Below are 6000 nucleotides of genomic sequence, written 5' to 3' on the forward strand. Positions count from 1 at the left end.
TAAAAATATAAAGTATAATATATTATAAATTTCCATATTTATAATAATAAATGCAACTACCAGTTTTTTATTATCAAAAAATAATATTTCAAAAGTTATATTATAATTACATTTATTATCCATTTTTAATTTGTGTATATATACAGTAATTATCAATATATATTAATATAGTATGTTAAATTTAAATAGCAAGTTAAAAATTTAATTTTATCGTTTATTAACAACAACATCAAGTTTAAGTATTATAATACAATGAGTGTAAATTGAAATAAGTGTTAAAAACAAAATATTGAATTTTTATTTTCATAAAATATATCAAAACACAACAAAAAATCAATTTAATATCTAAGTAACACATCTTAAATAAATCAATTTATTAACATAATATAGACAAGTATACAATTTTATGCTAAAATAAAATATAATTTATTAAATTGTTTTACTTTTTATTAATATATTTATATGAATTTATTTTTTAATGTGAAATAGCTGCTAATGGATATTTCAGATCGTTATTTAAAGTATATATAAATAAATAAAGCTATAATTATTATAATTTCAAATAAAAATTTAATTAACTTATATATTACATTCAAAAACAAAACAAAATTATAAATCATTAGCAGTTAAGGGCAGCGAACTGTCCTCAATGATCGGTGGCGACGGCGACGGCGACCGCTCTCTTTCTGACCACTTTTTCGGTAATAGTGGCGATACTATTCTCATATAAATAGCTAATATAATAAATAAAAATATACCAAATACTTCATTAAAACTATCGTTTATGTAATAATCAATTCCTATAATAGCAACAAATATGGCCAATAATGTCATAAATATAGTTTCTGTTAAAGGAAATACAAACAAACAAACAAAATAATAATAATTACAATAATATTATAGTTAGCAAAATATTTAAAATATAAATATATTTAAAATGATAAATTAATTACCTGTAATACCCATTTTTAACTGTAGATATTATGATGTATAAAATGTTCAATAATTGTTTATGTCATTTTATCAATTTAAACAACAAATAGATAGAATATATTATAATAAATTTATAATATTATTTCTTATAGTAAAGTAAAATATTATACATTTTATGTTTATAAAAAGTATATATAAATTTATAAATATATATATAGAAACAAAACAATCAATATAATATCCAGGTAACCTTTTTTATTTTAAAAAATACAATATACTGTATATATATAAATCACTGGATAATACAAGATAGCATTTTTCTAGAGTTTGTTAATATTAAATATTTTATTTTATAAAATATTAACTACATTTTGATTTAAAATAATAATAATTAATTTTTTAATAAAATAAAATTACCTTATTTGTCTTAATTGGCCAGTATAAAAAATAATTTAATAAATACATTAAAAATAGATACTAATACTAATAGATTGCTTAGATATTTTATTATTCAATATTATTATAATTATAATTTTTAAGTTTAAATTAAAAAATATTTAATTGCAGTTAAAGTGATCTAATTATAATACAATCATTAGAATTATTATCTAAATTAATAATAACTTATAACATATTAAACTAAAATATTTTATAACTTTTAATAATTTATTACAATTAATAAAATTATTAATTTTTAAAAAATAAACTAAATAACTAATAAATTAAATAACTGTTTGATGCTAAAAATGATAATAAATTTCTAATTATTAATAAATTCTAATAAACTAAATACAATTAATAGTCTAAGGTGATATTTAATGATTATGGTGAATGGTATTTAGGTTTATAACTAAATGTTTATTTTTTAAAAATAAATAAATACTTTAAATCAGTATAAAACTTATAGTTTCATATAGTGGTGGGATTAACCAATAGTGGATATGGGAAAAGGGTAAGCATGGAGGGGAAGCATTAATACATATAAAGCTATTTCATTCAATCTATAGTTATTGCTCAATAACATTGAAATAAAAATTTAGAGTTTCCAACAAAAATAAAAAAAAAAAGGAAAATTGTATTTTGTTTATTATATAATTTTTAAATGTTTATTCATTACTAATTTCTTTAATTTTTTATTTTTATCAATTTAATAATAAATTTATATTTAATTAATAAGTTATTTATCAAAATTAGTTTTATTTTTCTAATTTGTATGTATTATTATTTAGTACTCCAAATAAAATATAATTTGGTCACTCTAATTTTTCAAACTCTATGATCCCACCATATGAAACTATAAGTCTTTTTAAATATATATTATATATAAACAAGCAAAACAATCAATATAATATACAAGAAACTTTTTAAAAAAATATTAGGTACTCGATAATAAGATAGCATTTTTTAAAAAATGGTAAATATATATTATTTATTAGAATAAAAAAATAATTACATTTTGATTTTAACTAATTTTTTAATAAAATTAAATTACAGTAGTAAAAAAATATATATAATTGAATTGAATTACATTAGAAATGCAAACATAATATTAGACAGCCAAAATATTTTATTATTATTATATTATTTAAGTTTAAATGTAACAAAAAAAATTAATTTATTTAACAATTTATTATTAATGAAAGTCAGTATTATTATAATTTAAATTTATAGATAACGTGTATTTTATTAAATTAAATTAAAATATTATTAATTTATAAAATAAATTTATTTGTTAGTTAAAGAAATATTAGGAATAATATGATTTATTATAATTTTTTGGATTAAAATGAAAATATTTAATTAATTATTTATATTGATACTTTATTTAAATATTTAACTCAGGGTTAAGAAAAGAGTAGGGGGTGGGGTATGGCTAAAATAAAGAATGGCTCCTTAATGAAAAAAAATGGCTCCTTACCCTATACCCCCAGATTTTTTCCATTTGACTCCACCCTAAAATCTAAAAACCTTGTTTAGCCCTTGATTTAAATATATAAAGTATTACTTGTATACTATAGATATGATTACACAATATATAAGTCATCTTTGGTCGACAATAGCGGACTGTCGTCAACAGGGATGGCGTCGTCAGTGATGGTGTCGTCGGCGGCGGATATTTGAGTCTCATTTTCTTGTTTTAAATCTAGAATAGGTATGATTAGTATCAATAAAAAGACGGCACAAATCCAGTTGAATGTTTCATATTTATAATAATCAACGACAACAACAGTTAATAATACCAACAAAATTACTACATGTATAATGAAACCTAAAAATTTAGAGACATTTATCATCAAAAATAAAGAAAAATAATTATTATATTACTGTATATTATTATTACTATTATAAAAGTTATAATACAAAATTAACCTAGTGCACATCTATTTTTTACAAACTTTTAGCAAACTTTAAGCAAACTTTATATATATATTTACCGATATTAACGGTATTGCAAACGTTTAAGCTATTGTTAGGCTTAGGTGTAGTTGTGTTAGTGGTTAGGGTATCGGCTCCGGTATTATTGTTGTTCGCGACGGTTGTTGTGATTACAGGCGATTCTTTATTGTCAGCAAAAGTTACTTTAGTAGTGATAATAGCCATTATATTATGTAATATTTTTTGCTTATAATTGATTAAAATTTCATATAACTTTTTATTTGAGTATTAAATTTATAATTACAGTTATATACTAATAACTTCAAGTTATACAGTATTATTAAGCTTAAGTTATGATTTGATATACTCAATACAGTATATAATAAATACTAATATATGATTCAAGTTTTTATTAATTAAATTTTATATTTATAATAATATAATATATCAATTTTTTATAACAAACAATACATAAAATCAATTTAATAACTATAAATAACATCTAAAATAAATGTTATAGAAATATGTTTACAATTTTTAGTATTAATAATTTTGATAAAAAATATTACTTTTGTTAACATATAAAAAACTACATAAAAATAAAACTTAAATACACTTAAAAATTCATTATTATATATTATTTAATATACTTATAATTACTTTATTTGCTGTATATTACAATAATATTACAAAAAAAAATATTTATGTATAAAAAGTTTAAATGATATAATACTATTCAAAAACTTTATTAGCTAATAATGTTGTAATAGTAATGCAATAATATTGTAATAAAAATTAATTTAACTAATTTTTATATACCTTAATATTTTTAAGTGTCATTTTGTACTAATATTAAAAATATTAGTTATTTTTGTTGTGTTGTTAACAATAGCTAACTGTCCTCACGGTTGGCGGTGACGGCGGTTCTCAAAACTATCTTTCTCTTTCTGATCCATTAAAATCCTAATAATAACTATCATATTATCATTATTTCTAAAAAACATGATGTAATAGCAATTGAAATTTTATTAAATATAATAATCAATGCCAATGGCAGCTAATACTAGAATTATTACAGAACCTAAAAGTTTTTTTTTAAAAATTATTTTCTTAAATACTATAATTTTATAATTATATAATTATCTGGAAGTTAAACAATTTATAAAACTAAGAAAATTAAATTAAAAACAATAACTTAAAAATAACATAATATTTAAAGCTTACATATTGTATCAAAATATTAATAAATAATATTTTATTAATTTTTAAAGTATCTTTATTTTATAAATATTTGTAAATAATATATAGTTAATGTTTATTTAAATAATAATCGCTCGATGATTACATTTTTAAAGAGTTTTTATTTTTTTATTATTATTTACATATAATGTATAGAAATAATTAAATTTTGATTTAAAAAATATATTTTTTATTATTTAATAAAATAAAATTACAGTATTTTACTTAATAGACCAGTATATTAAAATGTAATTTAATTAATGCATTAGAAATAAAAATATTTTATTAGATTACAAAAAATATTAGTTTAATTATAATATTTAAATTTGAAAATAAATATTAAATATATTGATGTTATATTATAATACAATATAAAATTTTTAAAAAGTTTGTGAATATATTAATATTTTATTTGTTTACATAAAAATAATTATTACATTTTGAGAAAAAATTACTTAAATTTAAAAAATTAAAAAATTAAATGTTGTTATTTTAGAGTTGTTGTTTTAATATATCAGTTTATATTTATAAATACATTAAAAATAAATTAATAAAAAATTTAAGTATATTAAAAAAGTGGTCTTTTATGATGTTTATACTTTCAATATAAGTTAAAAATTACTGATTAGATTTGATTATTTATGTAATTTTAAACAATATTAAACATTTTGTGATTATTATACTGTATTATAAATATTAATTATAATTCTATTTATTTATTTGACAATAAAGACAATAACAATATGATTAATGTTTGTAAAAGCATATTATAATACCAATTGTATTTCCCATAAACGTATTGATCAATTCCAACAATAGATAATATTGTTAAAAATAATACTAAAAGTATTATAAGACCTAATTTTTTAAAAAAATATATAAAAATTAGTATAAATTAGAACAAATTAGTAGTTTAATCAAGTAATATAAAATTAATTAACAATTAAAGTAAATTAATATATTATTAATAACTTACTATATTATAAAAATTATTATAAATTAATATTTTTATTTATATAGAGTCTTAAAATAGTTTTGTTAAAAAATCTTTTTAATATTATAATTTGTTATTCAATTTTAGCATAATAAAAATATATTTATTTATTTTTTACTAATTTATAACAAAATAATAAACTAGATTATATTAGTTTTCAAATATATATGATAAATATTTACAAATATCTTTGGTGTCGACATTGTTGTGGTTAGTTGTAGTCGTATTAGTGATTACAGTGTCGACATCATCATTGATGGTTGTGGTGATATCGGCGACAACAATGTTGTCAACAGTTATTTTGGTAGTGAAAGTAGGCATTGATTTGATTTTTGATGTAAATTAAAAATTTATTCAATAAATTATATGAAAAGAGTAAACAATAAATTTTTAAGTAATTATTAGTTGTTTTTATATTTGATAATACAAAATAAACTACGAAACTTTAGTTTTTTTTA

This window comes from Oppia nitens, unplaced genomic scaffold, assembly GCF_028296485.1.
Source record: "Oppia nitens isolate AA-2021 unplaced genomic scaffold, nextdenovo-longstitch-racon4-pilon3 scaffold1_pilon_pilon_pilon, whole genome shotgun sequence".
NCBI classification, from domain to species: Eukaryota; Metazoa; Arthropoda; class Arachnida; order Sarcoptiformes; family Oppiidae; genus Oppia; species Oppia nitens.